The following is a 17,315-nucleotide window of genomic DNA, read 5'->3' on the forward strand; positions in this document are numbered from 1 at the left end:
GTGGTCCTCTGACCACTCTCGCTGAGTGGAGCTATCTCTGGAACCCATTCATTTTGAAACCTATTTTCTCTGGAACTCACTCTGTGTTCATCAAGTGAGGTTGGTGAGCAGTAGGTTGATGATTCCCAGGGCCGGGATGAAGAGCATGACACAGAGCCAGGCCCCTCCGCATTATCAGGGCCCTGTGGGCCAGCAGTGCCTCCACCTTGATGAGGGCCACCCTGTCCCCAGCCTCACCATCAGCCCCATCTTCAGCCAGGGCACTTCTGTCTTTGTGGCCCTCACATGGAGCTGAATCATTTGAATGGGCCTCTGGGGCCAAGTCTGTCACACAGAAACACACCTATTAGACTGAGCATTATTTTTTACATAACCAAGAATTAAAGGATACCTTTGTAAAGCCATGGAGAGAGCTATGATGAACAGTAAAGTGAAGGGTCAATGATTAATGGAGACTTTCTTACCCATGTCTGTAGAGTTCACCTGTACCCCAGCTCTGATCTGGGCCTGCAAACAACCCAACACATCATTAAGATCCTCTTCAAGGCATTTACATTAAATTAAATAAAGACTTGAGGGTTATGCCTGTGTTCACCTATACAGTGGCTTTCTTCCAGTTCATTCTGGATAGATAGACAATGAGGAAGGAGGACTGTAGGAACAAAGGTAAACAGACTGGTCCACAGGCCTGGGGGAGGAGAGGAAACATAAGTCAAAGAGAAGACATCTGAAAGAGGCAGTAGGGGGATTGGCGCCAGTTTGTCTTCGCTTTAGCCAACTTGTCACCATGCTACACAAACCAACAATGTGATGTTAAATTACAAAACAGTCAGGCGCCCAGGTGCAATATTGGAGCAATCAAAACACTGAAAAAGAAATGAGTGTATTACCCCATAAATTCATAAGACAAAATTCAGAACACATTTATAGGTGTTCTTACCCATGATTCTTAGCATTGGCAGCAAACATCAGGGACACTCCAATAGAAAAGCCAACCCCATAGTAACCCAGGATGTTGCATATGGCCCCAACCTTCTGCTTCCCTGCCCCCCTTATAATACTACCTGAGGCAGCCTGGGGAAACAGGAGAACCAGACACGGTTACTGTTGCACTACAAACATGTGTGCAGTGCCTTCAGAAAGTATTCACAGCCTTTTACTTTTCCAAATGTTTGTGTTACAGGCTGAATTTAAAATGTATTAAATTGAGTTGTTTTGTCACTGGCCTGCACACAAGACGCCGTAATGTCAAAGTGGAATTATGTTTTATTTTTATTTTTTTATTAATAAATAAAAAATGAAAAGCTGAAATGTCTTGAGTCGAGAAGTATTCAACCTCTTTGTTATGGCAAGTCTAAATAAGTTCAGGAGTAAAAATGTGCTTAACAACTCGCATAAGTTTCATGTGTGCAATAATGGTTAACATGATTTTTGAATGACTACCTCATCTCTGTACGCTACACATAATTATCTGTAAGGTCCCTCAGTCGAGCAGTAAATTGCAAACAGATTCAACCACAAAGACAAGGGAGGTTTTCCAATGACTCGCAAAGGGCACTGATTGATAGATGTGTAAAAATAAAAAAAAGAATGGTGAAGTTATTACACTTTGGATGGTGTATCAATACACCCAGTCGCTACAAGAATACAGGCGTCATTCCTAAGATTGGAAAAGATATGCTCAGGGATTTCACCATGAGGCCAATGGTGACTAAAAGTAAGAGTTTAATGGCTATGATAGGAGAAAACTGAGGTATGATCAACATTGTGGTTACTCCACAATACTAACCTAATTGACAGAGTGAAAAACTGGAAGCCTGTACAGAATACAAATACTCATGCATCCTGTTTACAACAAGGCACTAAAGTAATACTACAAAAGAGTGTGGCAAAGCAATTCACTTTTTGTCCTGAATACAAACTGTTATGTGCTGTATTGGATTTGCCCTAAACATTACTGAGTAACACTGTCCATATTTTCAAGGATAGTGGTGGCTGCATCATGCTATGGGTATGCTTGGAATTGATAAGGACTGGGAGTTTTCAGGATTAAAAAAAGAAACGGAGTTTAGCGCAGGCAAATTCCCAGAGAAAAACCTGGTTTAGTCTGCTTTCCACCAGACACTGGGAGATGAATTCACCATTTCAGCAGGACAATAACCTAAAACACAAGGCCACATCTACACTGGAGTTGCTTACCAAGAAGACAGTGAATGTTCCTGTGGTAAGGACCAATGCTGGATATGAGAAGCAGGTACAGAGAGTTGACATTTAATTTAGCACAGACATGGAACAGCATCAGAACCAGGTAAGACAAAGACATACGACAATTAATGCTGATGGGGGGACAACCTCGGGAACAGACAGATATAAGGGAGGAAATAAACAGGTGAGTGAGTTCAGGTGAGTGTAATGAATCGCTGATGCGAGTGACGAGGGGAGCAGGTGTGCGTAATGATGGCAGAAGTACGTAATGCAGGGAGCAGGCGTGACAGTGTCGGCTTAAATTTATTAGAAAATCTAAGACCTGAAAATGTTTGTCCAACAATGATCAACAACCTGTCACGTCCTGACCAGTAATAGGTTGTTTGTTATTGTAGTTTGGTCAGGGCGTGGCAGGGGGTGTTTGTTTAGAGTGTTTCGGGGTTTGTTGGGCTACGTTCTTTGTTAGTCTATTTCTATGTTAGTTCTAGTATGTCTATTTCTATGTGGTGTTTATTGGGTTGACCTTCAATTGGAAGCAGCTGCTCCTCGTTGCTTCTAATTGAAGGTCCTATTTAAGAGGGGTGTTTTTTTTTCTATGGGATGTGTGGGTAGTTGTTTCCTGTTTTGTGTTCGTGCACCTGACGGGACTGTTTAGTGTCGTTTGTTGTTTGTTGTTTTTGTATACGTGTTTCCTTCTTTAATAAGATGAGTTTACACGTTCCCGCTGCGTTTTGGTCCAATCCCTACGACACCAATGACAGGGCTTGAAGAATTTAGAAAATAATGGGCGCATGTTGCACAATCCAGGTGTGGAAAGCTCTTAGAGACTTACCCAGAAAGACTTACAGCTATAGTCGCTGCCAAAAGGTGCTTCTACAAAATATTAAAACTCAGGGGTGTGAATACTTATGTAAATAAAGCATTTCATTTTCCATACATTTGGAAATATTTCTAAAAACATATGTAGATAGGTGAGGGAAAGAAAAAAAAACATTTAGTCAATTTTTTAATTTTTAATTCAGGCTGTAACAAAATGTGGAATAAGTCAAGGGGTATGAATATTTTCTGAAGGCACTGTATATACAGATAACGTCCAAAATAAAGGAAACATTTGAGTAAATGAGGGATGCAAAGTATATTGGGAGTTTAAGGTAAAGGTTAAAAAAAATATTGAAAGCAGGTGCTTCCACACAGCCCATTATTTTGGCTACCATGGCTAGAAGAGATCTGTGACTCCCTCCACTTGTAGAAATTATGCCAAGGTGCATTGAAACTGTTCTGGCTCGTTGTGGCCCAACACCCTATTAAGACACTTTATGTTGGTGTTTCCTTTATTTTGGCAGTTACAATACTACCTTTGATATTATAGAAAGTGGATCCATATTGTGATGACTAAAGGAGCTATAAGTTGTGATACAGTAGAAGCATTGACTCCTTACCAATATTGCATATAACAGAAGAAAAGGGGCATAGAAAGCCATAACTTGAGCCACCCTCTCTGATCTGCCTGTTGGTAGAAATTCAGGGGGAAGAAATACATTCAGTTATGTAGAATCAATGACAGACACCTCACCCTAGTTAAAGTGTAAAGGAATATGTAAGCAAAGTTCATGACAGTGTACGTCTGTATTACAGTGAGTGACTTAGTTATGTCATAGAGAAACGTTATTAATGTTCTCTCATACACAGATCTGGTGATAACGATACAATAAAACACACCAGTAATGTAGTTAAACACAACAAACTGCTTAGCCATGGTGAGGATCAACAGATCCCGAAGCCACAGGAACAAATCTGCAGTGGTAAATTACCATAGACTACATTACTCACTCACTCATCATATGTAAAGACGTAGGACATTTTGTCCTTCAGTGTCCCAACAAGAACCGACAAGCACACAGAAACTGACCCTGGACAGAGATAACAGGTCATGCACAGACAGAACACACATCTCCAGTAAAACTTTTAATCATTTAATTATAGTATGAATGCTTTATTTGCTGTTGTCAAGCTTTTAAATATAATTTGAGGTGTTTGGCAGGCACATGTACCAGCACAGAACATGGCCAGCTTGGCAGACAGCTTGGCCTGCTCTGTATCTCCAGCCCCCAGAGCACTGCCCACTCTCACACTGCCTGCCACACTGAACCCTAGAGGGAACTGACAACACACTATGATCAATCTCTGGGACTGCAACCAGATGATTCACTTTCTATGTGACTGGTGTGAATACATAGTATGATGGATGAACATTTGCCGAAAAGTTCAAGTAAATAGATATTTACCATGTAGCAAATGCTTGCCAGTTCGAAGACTGATTGTGCTCCAAGCTCCACCTCACTTATCAGACCTGCCATTGAGAGGTAGTGAGATAGGATATCAAACCAAAGCAGAAACACTGTAGCATCTAAACAGTTTGTAATGTGTAGAAGTATCCACAAGAAAAGTAAAATAGAGCAACATTTCACACAAAAAAATAGATCAATTGCATTCACAAACATCAAAACAACCCAAATATCTATCTGTTGTCCTACCTGCTAGAAAGCCTCCAAGCTCATAGGTCCACCACTTCACACACAGCATGATCATGCTAGGAATAGCCAGGTGGATGTAGGTGCCCCAGTCTTCCAGGCACTCCCAAGACCAGCCTACAGGGGAACACTAGGCTCAGACACTGGGATCGTCCCTGAAAGGTTCATGCTAATGTTCTCACAGAAGGCTTTTGGGTCTAAACCAAAACCTTGCTGTGTTAATACATTAGGAAGCCAAAAACAGAGCACTTGGTTTGACATGGCGCTGCTGTTCCCCTCAATACATGCATACTAATAAATGTGTATTATGCATCCCTTTGTATGTGATCCATTCAAGTCAGACTGGGAGTTCAGATAGTTCAAAGAGTTTGTGGATTTGGCGGTATAAGCTCTACTTTAGTGTAATCATGTCTCACCTGCCCAGGTGGCCTTGTGTAGTTCCTTCCACAGGATTTAGGCATAAAGTATAGCAGCCAGAGAGAGCTGGTGTTGGCCCACGCAGACCCACTGTCAACCAAAAACAATCCACAACATACATTACATCCTATAGCCCTCAGTGCTAACAGTTACCATCCCATCCCATAGCCCTCAATGGTAATGGTGGTGACAGAGGATTCCCTCTCTGGGGATGACACTCACGCTATACCCAGGTCCAGAACATAGAGGAAGATGTTGATGAGGGCATTCAGTACGTTGGCCACCACACCTGTGTTGACCTGCTGCCATGATTCCCTGAAGGACAATAGTCTTATTCAGATCAAATGGTCAGGTTATAATTCTCTTTGCAGGGCGACTGACTGAGGTCTAGCTTAGCTCTAACCTGATTCTGTAGATATCTGGCCTCCAGCTGAAAAATAAATGTGGCCTGTTAAATAAATGATAAACATATTTTAGTAAGTTATTGACATGGGAAATTAATGATTTTCTTAACTGACTGTGTGCACGTGTGTCTGGGTAGATAGATGTATTCACTGGGAGTGCTGGCATAAAACCACATACACCTGAGACAGCCTAAAGTGAAATACGAGAGCTCTGTCAGAATGAGCCAAAAACAATAATCACATTCTACAAACCAATCTCTACATGTCACTTTGTGAATGACAGAAAACAACCAAAATCAGAGATATAGGATTCCATTTGGGATGCAGACTATTCCCTACGGGCCCTGGTCAAAAGTAGTACACTATATTGGGAATAGGGTGCAATTATAGACATCTATTAGATCTGGGGTAACTGTTTGCAGTGACTGGAGGGGTCTGAGCTACCTGGCAACCTCTGGGCTCTGTTTGACAGCCAGGAGGATTGGTTCTGTGTTGATGAGAACAGCATGGGAAACAGGCCAGAAGTTGAATGAGGGTGGCTCTCTGTACAATGACCCCAACTTTCAGGAGGTTATGGCTCCCAAAAGTCTTCAAGGAACAATAATCAAGTTCATCTTTGAGTGGCACGGCAGGATCATGTAGCTCTGGTCCAGGGCGTTAAATGCTCCTTGCTGAAGCTGAGCGCCAGTAAGCCGCGTGTGACCCCCTGGACCAGAGGTATGGTGAAGGCACTCTTGATAACATTTTGGGGACAGTGCTCTGTGTTAGGAGGAAACAGACCAGGTTTCATTCCTACCTGAGATGTGTGTGTCACACACTGATGATAAACCATACCCAATGGAGACACCTGTAACATTAATCACCTGGAAGACCAGAATAGAGATTGACAATTTGTTGAAAATGTCTGTCACGGTTGTCGTATGAACGAGACCAAGGCGCGGCATGTGTATCATTCCACATATTTATGAAACTATGCAAGACATACAATAAACAAAGCAATAACAAACCGTGACGAAGCGGCACAACATACACTAACTCAAAATAATCTCCCACAAACACTAGTGGGGGGGAAAAAAACAACTTAAATATGATCCCCAATTAGAGACAACGATGACCATCTGCCTCTAATTGGGAATCATACGAAAACCCCTACCTAGAAAAAAGAACCTAGAACACAACATAGAAAATGTAAACTAGACAAAAAACCCAACGTAGAAAAAATAAACTAGAACCAAACATAGAAATAAATAAACTAGACAAAACCCCCAGTCACGCCCTGACCTACAAGCTTGTAGGTCAGGACGTGACAATATCATAGTATACTGTAATTTCAATATTACCACAGCCAGACAGAACTGGCAGGGGTGACTCTTGCCATAGCTGTAAGTATTGATTGATTTATGAGTTTATATCACTTTTTTATTACAACAATTCTGGATAATATTATCAGAGTACATGTCTGTTTGTGCCATCATGTTTGGCATGACAAGGAGTGGCAAAAGTCACGATGGCACAAACAGACAAGTACTCGGATAATATTATCCAGAATTGTTGTAATAAAAAAGTTATATAAACTCATAAATCAATCAATACTTACAGCTATGGCGAGAGTCACCCCTGCCAGTTCTGTCTTCCCCAAATGGCTGCAGAAAATTGTACTGACGAAACTCACTAAAAAGACCATGAGCTGAGCCATAACCTGGTAAGAATAGAATACATCCACAACATTTGATAAATCAGTTGATGTAGTTGTACATACTATCAGGCATATGTGGAGGGAATAGGCCTAACACTCTGAAGTGTTAAACAATCTACGGTTTGAGTCATTCCAAGTGATTCAGGTTAAACAGACCAGGTGATAGATGAATCGATGATTCAGGTTAAACAGACCAGGTGACAGATGAATCGATGATTCAGGTTAAACAGACCAGGTGATAGATGATTCGATGATTCACAGACCAGGTGATAGATGAATCGATGATTCAGGTTAAACAGACCAGGTGATAGATGAATCGATGATTCAGGTTAAACAGACCAGGTGATAGATGATTTGATGATTCACAGACCAGGTGATAGATGAATCGATGATTCAGGTTAAACAGACCAGGTGACAGATGAAGCAATGATTCAGGTTAAACAGACCAGGTGATAGATGAATCAATGATTCAGGCTAAACAGTCCAGGTGATAGATGATTCGATGATTCACAGACCAGGTGATAGATGAATCGATGATTCAGGTTAAACAGACCAGGCGATAGATGAATCGATGATTCAGGTTAAACAGACCAAGTGATAGATGAATCGATGATTCAGGTTAAACAGACCAGGTGATAGATGAATCGATGATTCAGGTTAAACAGACCAGGTGACAGATGAATCGATGATTCAGGTTAAACAGACCAGGTGATAGATGAATCGATGATTCAGGTTAAACAGACCAGGTGATAGATGAATCGATGATTCAGGTTAAACAGACCAGGTGGTAGATGAATCGAGCATTCAGGTTAAACAGACCAGGTGATAGATGAATCGATGATTCAGGTTAAACAGACCAGGTGATAGATGAATCGATGATTCAGGTTAAACAGACCAGGTGATAGATGAATCGATGATTCAGGTTAAACAGACCAGGTGACAGATGAATCGATGATTCAGGTTAAACAGACCAGGTGATAGATTAATCGATGATTCAGGTTAAACAGACCAGGTGACAGATGAATCGATGATTCAGGTTAAACAGACCAGGTGATAGATGAATCGATGATTCAGGTTAAACAGACCAGGTGATAGATGAATCGATGATTCAGGTTAAACAGACCAGGTGATAGATGAATCGAGCATTCAGGTTAAACAGACCAGGTGATAGATGAATCGATGATTCAGGTTAAACAGACCAGGTGATAGATGAATCGATGATTCAGGTTAAACAGACCAGGTGATAGATGAATCGATGATTCAGGTTAAACAGACCTATATAGTATGCCAGATACCAGTAACCTATAATTATCCAGTGTGCCAGTGGCCTTTAAGTGAATTCAATAATATGCAAGCATCACTGCCAAATAGCAATAATAATGTAATATAAAAATGCAAGGTTTTATATAACTTTGACCTAATTGTGGACAAAATGTAATAAAGATGTTTCTTACCACAGGCCCAGCCATTGTTTATAATTCAATAATTTCTTTTTTGAATTCAACAGGAATCAACCTGCGAATACATCTCAAACAGCTCCCACATATTGTCAATTCATTCCCATTCGTCCTGCTTTCCACAATTCCATTCGAATCCATTTCTAAAGACTGTCGCTCAGAAAAGTCTGCATGGTGAAGTGAGAACAAGGTAGTATTCTAGCTGCCAGCTGCCAGAGTGAGACTTCCTATCTGATGACATCCTTTGTCACTCCCTAGCTCTGACTTAGCTGTACACTGGCAATCTCAACTAGCATTGTTAAACATGATTTCCAATCAACTGCTGGACAAAGTTCACAGTCTTTTGTCACTTCTGCAACTGCACCAGATGATGGAGCTCTTTCCTTCCTCTGCAAACATCAACATGGTTTGAAAATAAAGTATTTTTTCTCTAAAGCCGTGTTCTAGATCAGTGGTTCCCAAACTTTTTATAGTCAAACATTCAACCTCCAGCTGCGTACCCCCTCTAGCGCCAGGGTCAGCGCACTCTCAAATGTTGTTTTTTGCCATCACCTGCCACACACACTATATGATACATTTATTAAACATAAGAATGAGTGTGAGTTTTTGTCACAACCCGGCTCGTGGGAAGTGACAAAGAGCTCTTATAGGACCAGGGCAAAATAATAATATAATAATAACAATCAATTATTTAGCTATATTTAGCCATCTATCATATAAAACCTTATTTGTTCAGACAAGTGAAAATTATGGTCAGTAAAGAAAACTTTAAGCTCGTCTCTCAATTTAAAAAAAGTGTCAATTCTTTGCCTCTTGATAAAAGCGTTACATGGTCGCTGCCCATATCATTGCATAATGCAGAAAATACACGAGATTTCAGGGGCCTTGCTTTAGCAAAGTTAACCATTTTCACTGTAGTGGACAAAACGTATTTCTAGCTGTCAGGCATTCCCTTGGAAGCAAGAGCCTCTCGGTGGATGATGCAGTGTACCCAAGTTGCGTCGGGAGCAAATGCTTGCACACATGTTACCACTCCTCTGTGTCTCCCTGTCATGGCTTTTGCGCCATCAGTACAGATACCAATACATCTTGACCACCAAAGTCCATTTGATGTCACAAAGCTGTCCAGTACTTTAAAATATCCTCTCCTGTTGTCCTGGTTTCCAGTGGTTTGCAGAAGAGGATGTCTTCCTTAATTGACCCCACATAAACATAACGGACATATTCCAGGAGCTGTGCCAGGCCCGACACGTCTGTTGACTCATCCAGCTGTAACGTATAGAATTCACTGGCTTGTATGCGAAGCAGTAATTGTTTCAAAACATCTCATGCCATGTCACTGATTGCGTCGTGAAACAGTGTTGTTTGATGAAGTCATTGTCTGTATAGTTTTTTGGGCCTTTTCCCCCAGCATTGTCCCAGCCATATCCACGGCAGCAGAAATAATTAAGTCCTCCACAATAGTCTGGGGCTTGCCTGTCCTAGCCACTCGGTAGCTCACCATATAAAACGCTTCTAGCCCCTTCTTATTAATGGTATCTGTTGCTTTTATACATGTATTACTATTTGAAAGTTGTCGTAATTCTTGCTCAGAAAACTGTGGCTTATTTTTCAAATTGGCATGTTTCGTTTTTAAATGTCTGCTCAAGAGTAAAGGTTTCATTGAGTTGTGAGAGTATTTTTGCACCTATAACACACTGTGGCTGAGGAAAGGGACTACTCCCAATATAAGTGAACCCCAAATCAATGTAGTTCTCATCATATTTGCGCCTCTTCGATGGTCCAACGTCCCTGTCTGTTGTTCGGTGCTGTCCCGGGTAAGGGGGCAGTAGCTCTTCGGCTGCATCAGATTCACAACTGTCAGTCCATGCTAGCTGGGCTAACAACAAATGTAGAATTACTGATGCTAGCATTGGATGTGCTCGTGGAAGCAGAACAACTTGTGTCGTCGACAGGTGCATGTGTAGTACTGCTGGTAGTAGCAGTACTTCCTGTAGAGCTGGTATGTGTCTTACTTTTTGAACCATTTATCCATTTTCGAGCAAACGGAATGAGCAGCAGCTACGTTTGGCTACATACGGACCGTTAGGGGGATTCCCGCGAGAGAGTAACGGTTAATGTGATTGGATGTTAATTATTTGACTAGGCTACCTGTATTTGACATTGTGTTGTTATTTCGCTGAAAACTAGATGGTTTCATTTTATTTTTGGCAGTGAAACGAGGCTACTCAGGTGAGAAAAAAACCTCACCCAAATGTATAGCCCCGTTGGAAAATATAAATGGACTGTGAAAATGTGAATCACATTTTTATTTGGCGTACTCCAGTTTGGGAATACATGTTCTGGAGCATACATTTTGCTCAGTAGCTGATCACCGACTGAGCAGACAAATAAAGAGTAGTCATTTGAGATGATTTGGAGATCAGTCAGTCTTTTGTGGGCGACTGCAATATAGTCGATTTCAAACACGACCAGGCAATTTTAACAATGACATTTACAAAGGTCTAAAGCTGCAAAAGCCTCTGAAAGAAAGTCGATGGTAGGTGTCAGTCCCATCAGTTGAAAGATCAAACATATGAGGCACTAGACACCTGAGGGGTGACACTTCCTGTGGTTACCTTACTGTAGACTCAGAGTATGGCCCAGTGAACACAGTAGTGTAGATAATAGTGTCTGTCTAAAAGTAACAGAGACCTTGCAGCCTAATGGGCCTTTAAGACAATTTCAAGTATGTTTAAAACACACTTAAACCATGAGCTATAGGTATCATACAATCTTGTGCTATCTAGAACCAAAAAGGGTTCCATGGCTGTCCTTTGGTTCCAGGTAGAACCCTTTTGGTTCCAGGTAGAACCTTTTGAGTTCCACGTAGAGGGTTCTACATGGAACCACAAAGAGTTCTGCCCCACAAATAGGATCTACTTGGAACCAAAAAGGGTTCTCCTATGGGGACAGCCTCAGAACCCTTTTGGAAATATCTTTCTAAGAGTGTGTACTGTGTAAGCCTACATTTTACACTGTTTGACACTGTACGAACAGTGTTTTGCTTTGTTTTGTTTCATATTCATGCTTACAATAGCTCTTATAATGGGATGGATACTTAAATTCATGGAGACATTACATTTGGTTATTCCAATTTAGTTGTGTTGAAAACCAATTGATTGTCAGAGAATTGATTGTAAGGGTACTTCTCTCGGGTCAGCATCAACTTAATTTGGGTACCAAGGACACAAAGAAATACTTTTTGTCCCACTGTCTTGGCTCTGTCCTTTTTAGCTTGGATGAGAGAAAATGAAGAATGTCTGGTTCATTTAATTAGAGAGTGATTTGGCCTGTGGGAAAGCATCAAAGACTATCTTCTGAGTGTGAGGAGAGGTTGCTTCTATCAGACAGGCCACATATTGTCTGCTTTAGTAACTGATACAGTGGCTAAGTAGGGGGGCAGGAGAAGCTTAGACATCCTGTAAGGCTGATCTATGAAACTCTCTCCATGTCTGAATCAGCATGACTCAGTGGATACAACTTAGGTGTATCAGGTACACAGATACCACACAAAGCTCCCATTTTCCCTGTCCTCACAGACCTTAGTGGTGTCACTGACTTCTGCTGTGTCTGAGCTGAGGTAATAGATATTACTTTGGAGGTCCCAAGTGACCCTAACATGCACCATTGAACAACTATGTATGAAATAGTGTTCAATAGCACACACATGGTTAACAACACGAGTTCTGCTGTGCCCGTAAATTTACCAAAGGGCTTTACTTGTCTATAGAATATTTTTTTATGCAACCTCAGCAAAGAATATAGCTACCATTCTCCCTTTCTTTCTGAACACTTAAATGTATATATAGGTAATAATAGAGGCTATGATACATGAGGACTTGTTTCAATTGGATAATGAGTGGGTGTTGCAGAGGCAGCAAAGAGAGAGAAAGGCACTGTAATTACATAAGCTTCTACCCCCTTAGGACGTGAGATCATAGTTAGATCACAGTGATCGGAGCCGTACTATACAGCCAGCTACTCCTTAAGCGTCTAACATTTTAAATTCCCAAGACTGTGGTCAAGGTCAGGGCTTAGCTAAGATATTATATTTTATTTCTTTCTTTCTTTCTTTCTTCCTTCCTTCCTTCCTTCCCTTTCTCAGTCTCCTCTCTGCCCCTTGAGGTTTCAATCCTCCTCCATAGCCCACAATAAAGTGCAGTTTTGGGATGTTTTTAGCTGTCAATGGCCATATCGTCTTGTAGGATTCAACCATTAAAAACCTGTATGGTGTCTGTGAAATGTCTGCTGTCTTGTCTAGACTATGAAACATGCCCTCTCTATACAATTCTTTCATGTTAGTGAGATGTTTCACCAGGTCTCCACTGTGTGTTGTATTGAAGTGGAGCTATAGCCCTGGATACTATCAATAGGAGGTTGTGAAATGGACTATTTTGTCTGCACAACAATACAGGTTTTCTAGTGAATCTCCTGACCTCGCCAGATTCATGCAATCTTTCAGTGGTGGGACAGTGACACATTCTTTTCTCTCTCCCCAGGTAGAGCCTTTCAGCCAAAGCCTGTGTTGGTGTACTGTGCACTAAGTTTATTGGATCATGTGGGCCTATGCACCAAACCACAAATCACTGAGTAAAGGAGCAGACGAAAACAATAGTATGGTCAGAGTCAGCTGTGAAACTCTGCATGTTTTAGTCATGAAGTTGAGAAATAGCTAAGGAGTAGCCGAGGAGGACTGCTACTGAAACTTTGTCATCTCCTGCTTGCTGTTCAAACACGTTCTCTAGAGCCACGTTTATACCTGGTTCTAACATGCGTCCTTTGTCTTGATGTTGTCCACATTCTGATTGTATCCACATTTTTAGACAGGTGTAGGCGATTCATTGTGATCTGACTGTAATCAGATCTTCCTGACCACCTCCGCAGGTAGTCAGGGACTCATTGTATCTGGATCATTCATGTGTAAACATATATTTGTTTATTTAACCTTTATTTAACCAGGTAGGCTAGTTGAGAGCAAGTTCTCATTTGCAACTGTGACCTGGCCAAGATAAAGCATAGCAATTCGACACATACAACAACACAGAGTTACACATGGAATAAACAAAACATACAGTCAATAATACAGTAGAAAAAAAAGAAAACAAAAAGTCTATATACAGTGAGTGCAAATGAGGTAAGATGGCAACAACAAGAACACCTTTGGTCCAAAGGTGTGCAAGTAGATCATTTCACATTGAAATCACAGTAGCAGGGGTTTAGAAACCATCATACCTACTCCATACCAGTTCCCTCTATAGTGCACTATTTAGGTTCTGGTCCAAAGGTGTGCACTATATAGGGAATAAGGTGCCATTTGGCCGGTCCAAGGCTACTTAAGCTCTCCACAGTCTGCGATGGTGATCCTCAACGTACGTTACAGGGAAGACATCCTCCTCCCTCATGGGGTACCCTTCCTGCAGGCTCATCCTGACATGACCCTCCAGCATGACAATGCCACCAGCCATACTGCTCGTTCTGTGCGTTATTTCCTGCAAGACAGGAATGTCAGTGTTCTGCCATGGCTAGCGAGGAGCCCGGATCTCAATCCCATTGAGCACGTCTGGGATCTGTTGGATCGGAGGGTGAGGGCTAGGGCCATTCCCCCCAGAAATGTCTGGGAACTTGTAGGTGCTTTGGTGGAAGAGTGGGGTAACATCTAACAGCAAGAACTGGCAAATCTGGTGCAGTCCATGAGGAGGAGATGCACTGCAGTACTTAATGCAGCTGGTGGCCACACCAGATACTAACTGTTAGTTTTGATGTTGACCCCTGCCCCTTTGTTCAGGGACACATTATCCCATTTCTGTTAGTCACATGTCTGTGGAACTTGTTCAGTTTATGTCTCAGTTGTTGAGTCTTGTTATGTTCATACAAGTATTTACACATGTTAAGTTTGCTGAAAATAAATGCAGTTGACAGTGAGAGGATGTTTCTTTATTTGCTAAGTTTATTTGAGACCTATAAACAACTATCATAGGAATAAATGTTGTAAGTTATGATCAAAGTAAGCCCTTTGTAAGAAATACTGTACAGTTATTCATATTCCTGACTAAATGTGGGGGAGATTCCAGGTTTCCTGATTTCCTGGTGCCTCCCTGAATGCAGATTATTTTACAGATATTTACATTTCAAAATAACATGCATGTTTTTATTTTAAGACAATTATTGATGCCATAAGTCAATGGTGCTACCTGTCAATGATTTTAGAGACTGGTATAATGATGATTTAAATGGTTTGACCATCCATATCTTACCTCATTTGCACTCACTGTATATAGACTTTTTGTTTTCTTTTTTTTCTACTGTATTATTGACTGTATGTTTTGTTTATTCCATGTGTAACTCTGTGTTGTTGTATGTGTCGAATTGCTACGCTTTATCTTGGCCAGGTCACAGTTGCAAATGAGAACTTGTTCTCAACTAGCCTACCTGGTTAAATAAAGGTTAAATAAACAAATATATGTTTACACATGATTGATCCAGATACAATGAGTCCCTGACTACCTGCGGAGGTGGTCAGGAAGATATGATTACAGTCAGATCACAATGAATCGCCTACACCTGTCTAAAAATGTGGATACAATCAGAATGTGGACAACATCAAGACAAAGGACGCATGTTAGAACCAGGTATAAACGTGGCTCTAGAGAACGTGTTTGAACAGCAAGCAGGAGATGACAAAGTTTCAGTAGCAGTCCTCCTCGGCTACTCCTTAGCTATTTCTCAACTTCATGACTAAAACATGCAGAGTTTCACAGCTGACTCCAGCCTCTCTCAGCCTATTGCGGACAGTCTGAGCACTGATGGAGGGATTGTGCGTTCCTGGTGTAACTCGGGCAGTTGTTGCCATCCTGTACCTGTCCCCCAGGTATGATGTTCAGATGTACCAATCCTGTGCAGGTGTTGTTACACGTGGTCTGCCACTGCGAGGATGACCAACTGTCCGTCCTGTCTCCCTGTACGGCTGTCTTAGGCGTCTCACAGTACGGACATTGTAATTTATTGCCCTGGCCACATCTGCACACGCAGGGACCCTGGGCATCTTTCTTTTAGTGTTTTTCAGAGTCAGTAGAAAGGCCTCTTTAATGTCCTAAGTTTTCATAACTGTGACCTTAATTGCCTACTGTCTCTAAGCTGTTAGTGTCTTAATGACCGTTCCACAGGTGCATGTTCATTAATTGTTTATGGTTCATTGAACAAGCATGGGAAACAGTGTTTAAACCCTTTACAATGAAGATCTGTGAAGTTATTTGGATTTTTACGAATTATCTTTGAAAGACAGGGTCCTGAAAAAGGGACGTTTCTTTTTTTGCTGAGTTTATAACTCTTTATTCTATAGGGGTCATAATGAATGTAAGGTTACAATGGGTTTCTTTACATTCCAGGATGTGCTGGGAAGAACATAACTCAAGCATACAAAATAATACATTCAAAAAACTCTTGACATTCCTGCTGGCACAGCTCCCCTCCGTCTATGTATTTAAAACTGCACTCTAAGTCACGCTCTGTAGAGCTAAGCAATGTCTTTAATCTATTTGAGAATAGGTCATTCCTTTATATATAAAGAAAGGTACACAGTGATCTTGGCTGTATTTAACAATGCTTCTGCCCAGACTGAAAGGTGAACATGGTACAGTAGTGTCACGGTTGTTGTCGGTGAATGAGGACCAAAACGCAGCAGGTACGTGAATGCTCATCTTGATTTTTAATTACTCTCAAAAATGAACATACAAAATAACAAAACACGAAAAACGAACACTCGACAAATAAACAGTCTGGTAAGGCACAAGGCTATACACAGAATAATCACCCACAAATCACAAACACACCCTAATATATGGGACTCTCAATCAAAGGCAGATAGACAACACCTGCCTTCAACTGAGAGTCCCAACCCCAATTAACCAAACATAGAAACACACACACCAGACTAACCATAGAATACAACCACATAGACCATCAACCAAAAACCCAGAAATACTAAATCAAACACCCTTTACACAAACACACCACCCCGAACCACATAAAACAAATACCCTCTGCCACGTCCTGACCAAACTACAAAAACAATTAACCTTATACTGGCCAGGACGTGACAAGTAGGCTTTCACAATGTTCCTAGGAGGACAGCATTTCATGTTCGATTCTCCTTGAAAGAATTTGTCCTGGGTTAGTGGTCCATTTTTCAAGACAACCAACAATTTCCCATTTCATTATGTAACTAATGGCACATGGCTGAATGAAGTTATTAGGAGCAACTTAGGTTAGGTAACATTATGCTTCCCAGGCAACACTAACAAAATGTACTGTTTTTTGTGTGAAAGTGATTGTTTTATATACACATAACAATTATGAAGAAAAAAAATACATATTTGGTCCGTTAAGATGAATACATATTTTATTTTCCTATAAGACACTGTACAGAGATGTATTTTGTCATTTGTATTACACTGGGCTGAACGTATTTTGTAAGAAGATACTTTCAAGAGCTGTACAGTAATTAGTATTTTCATTTTGTATAGCGGTTCACCATTTTGTGGCTCCCTTTCACCTTGCATTGGTA

The 17,315-nt window shown here is 41.1% G+C and overlaps 1 pseudogene; it reads right to left on the minus strand.

Moving 5' to 3' along the window:
* Positions 1 to 116: 116 nt before the first annotated feature.
* Positions 117 to 9,027, minus strand: LOC106612937 (multidrug and toxin extrusion protein 1-like; annotated as a pseudogene).
* Between the last annotated feature and the right edge of the window lie 8,288 nt (positions 9,028 to 17,315).

Source organism: Salmo salar, chromosome ssa09 (genome assembly GCF_905237065.1).
Source record: "Salmo salar chromosome ssa09, Ssal_v3.1, whole genome shotgun sequence".
NCBI classification, from domain to species: domain Eukaryota; kingdom Metazoa; phylum Chordata; class Actinopteri; order Salmoniformes; family Salmonidae; genus Salmo; species Salmo salar.